Raw genomic sequence first — 12,785 nt, 5'->3', positions numbered from 1 at the left:
ATTATTGCAATGAATAATGAATATATCCCCATCATAGGAAGAAATAATTATGGGCTAAAGCCAAATGCTTTCAAAGTAGTTTTAAAAGACAGGAATATGGCAGAAAACAGACTTTTCTTTTCTGAAACAAGAATGGATTTGTTCCTGTGGATTTCAGAGGCAGCTAGTCTGCTGCATAAAATGCAACTGATATGGATAAAATTCTTGTTTGACAAAGGTGTTTTATTGATTACCTAAGTCCCCAACTAACAAAGCCAGAAACTGGCTGACTGCCTAGGGGAGGGAAAGAGTATGGTGTAGATCCTTGCCCAATCCAATGGAAACTCCTCCACAGTATTTTTGTAGCTCTTGTTTGTTTGTTCGCCGCTTTCCCCTTCCCTGCTTCCATCCATGCATGGTTAAGATAATGCATCTACGCTACACCTCTTGTGAGTGAATATACCTCACCTGCCAATGATAAGGTCAGCAGTTATTGGAAGTTAAATCTCAGTGCACTGCTGCCTAAGCAGGAAAAATTCAGGATGGGGAATATCAAACCAAACATGTGATTTGCTTCAAATACAACAGTGAGCAGTAAAGTATCTAGCAAATTTTAATATCTGTGGGGAGAGGTGCCCAAGTACTGTCATCTATGGAGCTATTTAGTTGATAGATTTTCCATATTACTAACCCTAAATGTGCAAAAAATCATGAGATTTATGAACCACAGTAAATGTTGGTTTCTTTTTATTTGCTTTATGGTTTTTGACTCTTTTGTGTTCATGTTTTCTCCACAATGAAGAAGGCAGGAAACTTTTTTTCCCCTCAAATGAAAGTTAAGATTCTCTTCTAATTACGAGTCCAGGAGCCGGGGCCTTAAGAAAAACATCAAACTTCCAGCATTTGGCACCACTCAACTTTCCTTTCCAAGATGACCTCAAATCAAGCTAATTTAATTTCTAATCATTAGCAGTAACCTGAATTGGTTTCCTAAATTATTTGCAACTGTTAAGAAAGGATTTACATTTACTAAGGATGGTAAGGACACAGATCACAAGCTAGAGAGCTAGCTGGTGGTGGCAGCAGGAAGAAAGTTCTGGACAACTACATGGGAGAGGGCAATGATCCAGTTATTCTCATTAAGACATGATTTTAGCACTTAAAGAGATTTTTCTGCAGTGCTCGACAAGAGAACTTTCTAGCATCTCTTACTGTTGGGAAGGGAAGCAGAATGCAAATTATACTCTGCTCTTACCTTCGTGCCACACTAAAAGTAGGGATGGATTAGATTTAGCTGTTAGTAGCTATGTAAAAGCATTACTGTATTTTGAGATTGTAAAGAAAGCATTAGTGTAGTCACCTGAAATCAAAATTTCCATTTGTGTTTGTAGGGTTTACACAGGAAATGAAATATTAGTGTATATATACCTTAATCTAAAACAAAGAGTTTCATATTAAGATCTTTATGGGGATAGTCTTCATCTGAGAATCTCTTTTAGTGCAAATTAAAATTGTTTTAAAATGGCTTATGCCCTGTAATAATCAGACTGCTGAAAATGTGATTAGGCCTTAACAGTGATTTTTATCCATAGATATCACAGCCATTTTAAAGGAAATGTCACATCCACTGAGCCAGTTTTTAATCTCAGGGATATTTATTTTGTAATTCTGTTTGTCAATTTGATTGTATATTCATTGTATGTTTTAGAACATATATATGTGTGCCTTCCTGAAGAACATAAAATGTAGTGGTAGGACAGGCAAGTAAGAGATACAAACAATGGATATAGGAATGAGGGTAACAAAAATAAGCTCACAGTTAATTTTTATGAAAACCTCGTATTACAACAAATTTCATAATATATACTAAATTCAACCTCACACAGCCAGATATATATAGTCATCTGTGTGCCAATGTTTTATGAAAATAAGGCTGCACAGTTCAGTACTAAAGTGGAGATATGCACATGCAGTGTGATAGTCTTTAGTTATCTAAGTAGGGTTGCCAATTTTGATTGGACATATTCCTGGAGCGTTCATCACATGACAATTATTAATTAAAGATTAATTTTTAATTCCTGGAGACTCCAGGACAATCCTGGCAGGTTGGCAACCCTGTATCTAAGAAACTATTTCTCAAATACAGTATCCTACAATTCCTTCTAAAACACTTGTGAAACATGTTGTAGTACAGTGTACACCAGAATCAGTATCAGCCATTTATGATAGAATGTACACAGTAGATTTTACTGAGACAGTGTAGTGCATAGTGTGGGACTTTTGCACCATAGGTGCTTTTGAAAACACAATCCATTTTGTTTGGTTTATGTTAAAATGTTCTGGCATATACAATATTATAGAAATGTACGGCTAGAGGGGACTGCAAAAGGTCATCCAGTCCATCCATCTTTGCTGAGGCAGGATTAAGTATACCTAAACCACCCCTGACAGATGTCTGTCTAACCTGTTCTTAAAAACCTCCAGTGATGGAAAACAACCTCCCTCCAGTGCTTTTTGGCCACAGTGTCACACTGAGAGCTCATGTTAAGGTGATTATCCACCAGGACCCTTTTTCATTTTCAGAAATCTTTTTCAGAATCGGTGCTTCTCAGAGTCCCTCATCCATTATGCATGTCCTACATTCTTTGTTCCTAGATGTACACATTTAAATGGAGCCATATTAAAATGAATATTGTTTGCTTGCACCCAGCTTATCAAATGATCTAGATCGCTCTGAATCAGGGATCTGTCTTCTTCATTATTTTCCACTCCTCCAATTTTTGAGCCATCTGCAAAGTTTATCAGTGATGATTTTATTTTCTTCCATGTCATTGATAAAAATGTTAAATAACATAGCGCCAAAAACTGATCTCTGAGGGACCACACTAGAAATGACACACCTGCTCGATGAAATTCCCCATTTACAGTTATATATTAAGTTCTATCAGTTAGTCAGCTTCTAAATTCATTTAAAATATGCCATGTTAATTTTATATAATTTGAGTTTTTTAATCAAAATGTGTGTGATATCAAATGCCTTGCAGAAGTTTTACATATATTACATCAACACTGTTACCTTTATCAACCAAAACTGTAATCTCGTCAAACCTATCAAGTTAGTTTGACACAATGCATTTTCTATAAACCCATGCTGATTAACATTAATTATATTACCGGCCTATAATTCTTTAGTAATCAAGTCCTGGACCAGCCACTCCGTTATCTTGCCCAGGATTGATGACAGACTGACGTGCCTGTGTAACCCAGGCAATCCCATTTATCCTTTTTGAATATTGGTACAACTGTTTTCTGGAACTTCCCCAGAGTACCAAGACTTCTCGAAAATCAGCATTAATGGTCCAGTAAGCTCCTCAGCCACCTCTTTTAAAACTCATAGACAAATTATCCGCACCTGCTGATTTCAAAATGCATCACTTTAATAGCTGCTGTTTAGCATCTTCCTGAAATACTAGTGGAGTAGAAATAGTGTTACATGATACAACTACCTCATCTGTTTTTTTCCCATATAAAAAACAAAAATACTTATTGAACATTTCTTTTTTCTGCATTATTTTTGATAATTCTACCATTTCCATCTACTAATGGACCAATACTATTGTTAGGGTTCTTTTTATTACTAATATTCTTAAACTCCTTATTGTCCTTAACTTTGCTGACCAAAGATTTCTTTCTGTCCCGTTGATTCCCTTATCAATTTTCTACAATTCCTAGCTTCTGATTTATATTCATTACTATCAAATTCCTCTTTCTTTCATTTGTTATATGTTTTTATGGCTGTCTTTACTTTCCTTGTAAACCAGGTCTGTGTTATGACCGATATGGTCTTCTTCCTCAATTGTGGCTTTTGGTACATATGGTAAAGTTTTCTTATATGATTTGCAATTATCATTCACATTTTTCTGATTAAATTCTTCTTCCCCATTAATTTGGCTCATAATTGTTTTTAGTGCTGTGAAATTTTAAAGCACCAAATATATATATTACTGGTCTAGACTTCATTGTCTGCACATAATAAATGTGATCAAGTCATGACCACTTGTACCTAAGCTACCATTAATTTTTATTTCTGTGTTCCTCTTTATCTGTTAAGATGAGGTCTAAATAAATAATCCCACCGTGTTGGCTGCATCACTTCTTGAGTTAGGAAATTGTCATCTGCAATATTTAGAAATCCCAAGGATGTTTTACTACTAGCAGCACAAGATCTCTAGCAGATGTCACTCAAACTGAAGTCCCCCACGATCACCCAGCATTTTTCCTACATATTATATAGATAGGTGTGTAAGGAGCTGGTCACAGCCTGTCCCTTAGTGTGATTTGGTGGTCTGGAGCAGACAGCAACTAGCATCTCATCTTGTGCTTTATCTGTTAGTACATTGATCCATAAGCATTCAAGACCATTTCTTCCAAGTTATCAGTGACTTGGAAATAGGTAGTGCCATTTTTGGCATAGAGTGCCACTCCCTCTCCCCTTTTGCCCATTCAGTACTTCCTAAATAGGTTGTAACCATGGATTTTTAACATTCCAATCATGGGACTCATCCCACCAGTTTTCAGAAACACCAACTAGATTGTGTTTACGCTCATAAATAAGCAATTGTAATTCCTCTTATTTACTACCCAGACTCCTAGCATTGGTGTATTAGACAAATAAATATTTTCTTCTCTTCATATTCTTTGGTTCCTTGATTAATTTTGTTTTCAGCACCTCAATTTTTGTGTTAACTGTATGTTCATATCTTCCCTCTTTTGTTATTAGTTTAATGCTCTCCTGACTACTCTGGTTTGCCTGTCCCTGAGGAGACTGGTTCCCTTTCTCCTGAGGTGCAGGCACTCCAAACTATACCCTGGAAGGTGGATGAATGTTCCACAAAACCAAAATCCTCCACTTATGAGCCTGCAGTTCACTTCCAGAATCTACTGCATTCCATCTTCCTTCACCTGTGGGACAGAAAGGATCAGAGAAGATCACTTGGACATTCTGCTTCTTCTGCATGCTTCTGAGTTCCCTAAAGTGATCTATTATATGAGAGATAGCCCACAACACACTATCATTGGTGGCAATAAGAATCATCACCAATCGATCCTTGCACATTCACTTCAAAAGCCTATCTAATTTTAGATTAACATCTTGCATCTTGACTCTGGGATGGCAGAACAGCATTCTGTTGTCTGCTTGCCACATGCAGAATCTCCTTTCAATTCTTCTGGGTATTTAATTCTCAACAAGGATCGTCTGTCTTCCTTGGGTGGTTGAAGAACACTTTATGGACAAGGCTGCCTAACAGGTTGGGCCAAGCTACCATTGACAGGTGTGTCCGGTACAACTCTCTGTTCCTTTGGACTAGCTGGATCTTGACAATTATATTCCACAGTTCCCATGTTGAGGACCTGGTATCAACTGGAAAATTCTAGCTGAGTGGACTCCCTCCTGGTACTCTTCTCTTTGGTGGCCACAGCCTGCCCATTCTTGTCTATCTCAAGCTGTGTTTGTTGCCGTGACTGCTTGTTTCTGGTGGTTACAAACTGCCATCCTTCTCTCTGGCGTCCTCTCTCTCTGACTTCTTGGGGGCCATCTCCTTTCTTTCCTGAATGTGGGGACTGAAGTTTCCTGGTTCTGGCTATCTAGGAACTCCACAGCTTCTCTAATTCTCAGTAACACTTCTACTTGCCTCTCCAATCCAAGAATCTTTTCTTCCAGCAGTCACCAACTTGCATTTCATGCACAACAAGCACCTTCTGGCTTCAGGCAGGAAAGCAAACATAGCACATTTACTGCAGGTCATCACCACTGTTCCACTGCTGGCCCTCTTGAAATCACATATAGAGCTGAACCAGGAATGAAAGCCATTCATCCTCCCTCTGAAACTTTCCTGTTAGCTGCCTCTGTTTGCAGTTCTTGAGTTTGTGTAGCAAGTGACTTTTTATTCCAAGTCTTGCTGCTTAGCTCAGGTCACCTCCACACCATCAGTCTCCACACCATCAACGCTCCAAGAATCAGAACCATGAGGCCCTTACTATGGCACCAACAAACAGACCTGTCTCAGCTGTTTGGCCGGGGCCCAGCTACACAGTCCATACAAAAAGTTCAACAATCAACCCACGGACCCCTCGCCACTAGTCGCACTATCTTTGAGCACAGGGTCTGAAGCTCTCCTATTCGCAGCCTCTGTTCTCAGCTCGTATAGAAATGGTAAGGCCAAAAACAAAGTTAATGCAATGATCTGCAGACAAAGAAACTTCCTCCCAAAGCCAGAAAATCAAATTATATGTGAACCCTTAATGGTATTTGGGCTGGAAGGGTGGATGAGCTTATAGATCAAGCAATCATTAAATAATCAAAACTCAATACAAACCCTCCATAGCCACAAATTCAGATATTAAGAAACTTAAATGAAGGACACAGAATAGCTATTGCTATAGTGTAGAGTGATAAACTTTATACAAAAATATTCATTCCACATCTAGTCAGCAGACAAAAGCGTCATAGCTGGTTCAGTGGAGCATAAGCTTGAAGCTTTACAGCTCATCCAACACTGACTGACACAGCACTAAAGCAGGAGATTTCACAACAGAGGCTGCAATATGGACCAAATCTATTAAATAAAGTGTGAGTAGCTCTAAAATTTCCATGCCATCTTTTCCTTGCCACGCAGTGCATGGTCAAATGCATCATCTCGAAGAAGTTCACGAATCTGAGGACCAACAAAGACACCTTCCTTTATCTTAGCTTCACTTAACCTTGGAAATTTTCCACGGAGGTACTTGAAAGCTGCTTGTGTTTTGTCAATGGCCTTGACAAAGTTCTTCATCAGACCCAGCTTGATGTGTAAGGGTGATAACAAAATCTTCCTTGATTCAACAAGTGGTGGATGGTGAACACCTTTCCTCCCAGGCTCCAATGACTGTCGGAGTGGCCAATCTTTCTTGATGTAGTGGGAATCTTTTGCACGACTATCCCATTCGCAGAGAAAACAGCAGTTCTTCGTGTATCCAGTCTGCAGACCAAGCAAGAGAGCAACAACTTTCAAATCGCCACAAAGCTGCCACTGATGTTGATCATAGTTTATGAACCTCAAAAGTTGTTTCATGTTGTCATAGGTTTCCTTCATATGGACTGCATGACCAACTGGAATTGATGGCAGTAAAACAGCTTTAAGACTCGTCTTCGATGAATCAATGAACAGTCTCCACTCATCTGGATCGTGAACGATGTTGAGGGCTGCCATCACACCATGTTGTTGCAGGCTACAAGATCACCTTCCATGAAGAAGAATGGGACAAGATCCTTTTGACGGTCACGGAACATGGAAAACCTAACATCACCTGCCAGGAGATTCCACTGCTGTAGTCTGGAGCCCAACAGCTCTGCCTTACTCTTGGGTAGTTCCAAATCCCTGACCTTGCGTTATGAGGTGTGGTTCAAAGGAGGAGGATGGGAGAAAATGTGGGTCCTGTGACATTGATGGTTCAGGACCAGAAGTTTCATCCTCTTCCTCTTCCTCATCCAACTCAAGTGAGAATGATTCTGGTGCATCAGGAACCGGCAGTCCTTCTCCATGGGGTACTGGGCGTATAGCTGATGGAATGTTTGGATAATGCACAGTTCACTTTTCCTTCTTTGACACACCTTTCCCAACTGGAGGCACCATGCAGAAGTAACAATTGCTGGTATGATCTGTTGGCTCTCTCCAAATCATTGGCACTGCAAAAGGCATAAATTTCCTTTTCCTGTTCAACCACTGGCGAAGATTTGTTGCACAAGTGTTGCAGCATATGTGTGGGGCCCACCTCTTGTCCTGATCTCCAATTTTGCAGTCAAAATAAAGGTGATAGGCTTTCTTAACCATAGTGGTTATACTGCGCTTTTGTGATGCAAAAGTCACTTCACCACAAACATAGCAGAAGTTATCTGCACTGTTCACATAAGTAAGCGGCATCTCTGCTCACTTTGGCTAAACAGAAATGTGTCCTTTTGCAAAATCAAACACTGACAAATAGGAGAGCACGACACTGTATGATTTCTAGAGCTGATATAGGGCAATTTGTTCAGCAGAGTGATGTAAGCTTCGTTATGATTGCATCATCCATGACTTCTAGGAATAACATGATGCAATTCATATCATGTATGACGCAATACTAACTTCAGATTGCATCATTCATTGTTTTGCCTAAAAAGCAAGTACTGTCCAAACCCAGTCATAGATTTATTCATAGATCCAGTCAAAGATGTATTTTAGTCATTTCTGGTTTAAATTGAGATCCCTTCCCTTTATAACTCACTTATCCTCCGCCATTCCCAAGTCAATGGTCGTATATACTGACCCAATAGCATATCTTGAAAACTAGAGCCAATCAACAATTTTAAGCATCATTTTCATTCTCAGTGACCCAGCATTAGTAAAGTTAGACTACATTTATTTCAGAAGCATTTTGGCTGTAGAGCAGTGTTACCTGAATGAAATAGCTCCACAGAAGTGTAGCTTCAGCTATCCACAGTGGCTGTAGTTTCTCTTTTGCTTTATAGGAGCCATATTGAACATTGGGTAAAACAAGATTTTTGTGTGTATGTAAAGGTGTTATTGCACGGAAATCCCACTATCACCATTTAAATGAAGGGCAAGGTCCACAAAAAGCATGGGGAAAAAACAAAGATACAATACTTTAGCTTTAACTTGATAGCATGCAACATTACAGATGAAATCAAATATCAAGAAGGCATAGATGTACACTGCAGGAACAGGTAAAAATAATGGTGAATGATGACATTTCTGTGGCCATTATTCATCCATCCCAGGATACACATCTAGCTGATGGACAAGATTTGTTTATATATGTGTAGTTTAGGTCTGCAGAAGTTGGTCAGTAATTACACCAAAATGTCTATATTGTTGGGAGAACTATTGTAACAATAAGCCACCCAGGAAGAGTGACAACCTGTAATCACTTAGTGCAGAAGTGATGGTCACTCTTGGATGTGTACATGTGAATTTTAAAATAGTCCCCAAAGAATTTACTAGCTGCTTGTGGACTCCCTCTAGTAGTCCTTGATCCCACAACCAAGCTTGTCCTGTATCTGCTTGATTACTATAATACTGACCATTAAAAGCAGCACACAAGAAGTTATTTGTTCAGTCTATAGAAATAGCTAGACTTAATGTGTGAATCAGTGCCTCAGAGGCAGATTTAGGGGCAGGTGACCCAGGTCACTGTCTGGGGTGCCGTTTTTGTTGTTAGTGACAAAAGGGAAAATAGAATGTTTGAAGTAAAATGTTTCAGGTATTTCGTATGTGGATTCATTTTCACTAACCTCCTAGAATGTTCTGGAGAATCTCGTGGAACCTTCCAGACTTTTCAAGAACTACATTTTCCTTGAACCTCCAAGAATCTTGTCAGCCATGCCCTTGCGGATATATATGGTGCAGGGCATTGACAGTTAGATATAAGAATGAAGTGAAGTGAGAGTCCAGCTCGATATTGTGAACCTTGTTTTATTGTGTAATTGTGAAAGTGTACTTTGTTCTTTAAGACTTAAAGAGTGTAAGTACCATAGAAACACAGAATTGGAAGAATGTGCTCGAGCATCTAATCTCAATTACCCTCTTCCTTGTAAAGAATAATTTGGCTTCCCGGGGTTCATTGAATAAGATGTTCACTGAACATAATGGTCATTTCCCGGGTTGGTAGAGCTCCTTGGGAAATATGATGACATCATGCATGAACACCTACATGGAGTAGTTTGTAAAGCAGCTCTGGGCCATTACTGCAGCAAAACAATTCAAAATGAATTGACTGACCTTATGGCAAGGAAGGTGCTTGATAACATATTGATGCGGTTCGGCAAAGCAAAGTAGTATGCCTTGTGGCTGCCATTCCCTCAACCTCGTTGTGTCAGATGCAGCAGCATCTTCTTTAGATTTAAAATTTCTCTTCGAAGTACTGCAAATGATATATGTCCTGTTTTCTGCATCAACTATCAGGCGGAAGATCCTCATGGACAATGTTATAAATCTGACCGTGAAATCACTAAGTGATATTCACTGGGAGAGCTGCATTGACAGCAAAAGGCCAGCAAGGCATCAAGTGACTGTGGTTTACAACGCCCTGATGGAACTGGCACAGTCGTGTAACACCAAGGCTGGAATATGACATGAGGCACAAAGCCTGGCAAACCAGATCACTGATTTCAGATTTCTGGTCTCAATTGTGGTTTGGCACGATATCCTGTTCCAAGTAAACTTTGTAAAGAAGGCATTACAAACTCAGTCGATGGACAGCACAACCACTATTACTTTGATGAGAAGCTGCTTTGATTTTGTTGTGGCCTACAGAGACAACCAATTTGAAGATCTCATCACTGCTGCCAAAGAAATGGAAAAACTCAGGAGTTGAGCCTGTATTAATCAGAAGAAGAGACAGTTTCTTTATGAGGGCAGAGATGAAGTGATGGGGAAGTTCGGAAGAAAAATTCAAGAGGGAGATTTTTTGCTCACTCATTGACTCTGCTTGAGTATCCGTCGAAGAAAGGTTCAGACAAATGAAGCACCACAAAAAGACCGATCAAACTGCTTCTCTATCATCTCAGTTTAGTTTTGTGATGGAAATAAATAATATTTAGTCAACTCTGCTGTGGATACATGCATACCTCTCGTTAACTGTAAAGACGAAAAGAGATGCCCAACTGCCTGTCAGTTTTGTGCCATGAGATGAATGGGAGAAAAAGTTCTGAATAATTATTTTTTAGGCAAAACATTCTAATTATATGACATCCTTTGACTTCACACTGAAATTTCAAATGTATAATTTCTCCCTACATTCTTTATGTATGAGAATTACAGATCCGATAGGGGAAAAAAAAAATCTGTCTCTTCTTTTCTTAGTGCTCAACAGTAGTTATGTTATTAAAAGAAAACTCTCAGTAGTTGCAATGGATTTATTAATTCAGTAGCCTGTTATCAGCATGAAACTGTGCTGTGTTAGAGAAAAAAAAACAAATTATATTTTACAGAACTGCACTACTAAGATTAAATCACTTTTCTGTATTTCACTTTCTTATCCTCCCTGCCAAGTATTAAACGTCGGTGCTCTCTCTCTTATTATGAACCTCATTTTTTGGAAACTATCATCTCTAGTAGCAATATAGAGGTTACATGATCAAACAAACTCAATTATAGGAACTTTGGTGAGACTGAAATACTTGATAGCAGAAAAATCCAGAGTGTACAAAACTATAGCTACAAGGAACACAAAACTAAATCTGCATTATCCTATAATGGGTACAGAAGTGTTTATTTTGAAATGTCTACCATTAAAACTATAAGTATATAAAACCATTCTCTTAGGCTCTTAATGACTAATATTTACATACTTAATAAGATGACTAATTCACTGGAGTAAAGTCAAATCTTATGAATCAGTCGAAGTATCAGTCAGAAAAACAGTTATTCAGCTTAACATTTGAACTGCATAGAAACAGCACCAGTGATCTTCTGTGGGCAAAATGTCAAAGCTCATTAGAAAGACCTTTTTTGAAAAGGGTTATTGGGTTTGTGCATTTCAGTTTCTGTATAAGGCTTTCATTTGCTAATTGAGCTTCGATCTTAGTTATGTTCTATGACAAATATGGTATGCACTTACAAAGCTAAAAACAGAAGCTGAGAGACTAAACAAATGGAATGCACAAAAGCATCAATGAAATAATGAATGCTGTACAGTGGTAGCCCTTAAACAAACCAATTTAAGCTTACTGAATATTATTTCAACATCTACAGTATTCCTTTGTGCTTTCTTATACTTATAATAGGAAACAACCTCTATTTGCACATTCAAGGTATCTAATAAAAACATATTGGCAAGTTAAGTGCCACATCTGTGTAGTATTTTTTATATTAAATTCTGTTAAATAACTCTACAGTTAAAAATATGGATAAGGCTCTAAAGTGTAAAGAACTCAAAAGTTAGGAAATGCTAAAATTATGTTTGTGCAGATAACCTTCGTTTGCCCCTTAGATTGCATTGTGGCTGGTGCTGGGCGAAATTTTTTGACCCAATATATTTCAGCAAATATGGTAGACTCAAATCAACCAAACCATGTAGCAAATTCATATTGAATTTGCTAAATTGTCAAAGTTGAAAAAACAAAAATTCCAAAAATGTTCCATTTAAAACTCAAGGTTTATTTTTAGGTTTCAAAACTACATTTCATTTGGAAACTTTAATTTTCTTTAAAAATATTAAAACTAAATGCTTTGTTTGACCAATACTTTTTTTAAAAAATTGTTTTGCCAATTTTTTTAAAAAACAACCCAAAACATTTTTTTTATTTCTCCAATCTGCCAGCAAACTGAAAAAATCATTTTTTCACATAGCTCTAACTGTGATAAAGTCTTTAACATGACCATATATATTTTTTCCACAGGACATCTGCCACATTCCACAATAGGAATGCTCAGTAAAATGAGACCCATTCAATATGTCTTAATCCTCCTCACTGACTGTGAGGCTCCAAGCCTTGTTTACTGTCCACCATCCAAACACTTACTAAATGTGTGAAAACTTATTTCCTTATGAACTTTTCTACAGTGCTTATCAGCATAATATGCAAGTACCTCACAAACATGAATTAATTTATCTTCAAAACACCCCTGTGAGTTAGGAAAGCACTATTATCTCCGGATTGAGGGTAAATTTTGCGAAAGTGTCCACTAAATTGGATGCTTCTGTGACTGAGGCCACGTCTACACTTACAAGCTTACAGCAGCACAGCTGTATTGATACAACTGTGC

General features: G+C 38.2%; 1 protein-coding gene across 5 annotated transcripts in view; it reads right to left on the bottom strand.

The window, feature by feature from the left end:
• The window catches only part of DIAPH2 (diaphanous related formin 2), an 869,427-nt gene that overhangs the window by 5,669 nt on the left and 850,973 nt on the right, over nt 1–12,785 (bottom strand). The window lies entirely within an intron of this gene.

Source organism: Malaclemys terrapin, chromosome 9, assembly GCF_027887155.1.
Source record: "Malaclemys terrapin pileata isolate rMalTer1 chromosome 9, rMalTer1.hap1, whole genome shotgun sequence".
Classification (NCBI taxonomy): domain Eukaryota; kingdom Metazoa; phylum Chordata; order Testudines; family Emydidae; genus Malaclemys; species Malaclemys terrapin.
This window is presented reverse-complemented; position numbering and strand designations above follow the sequence as displayed.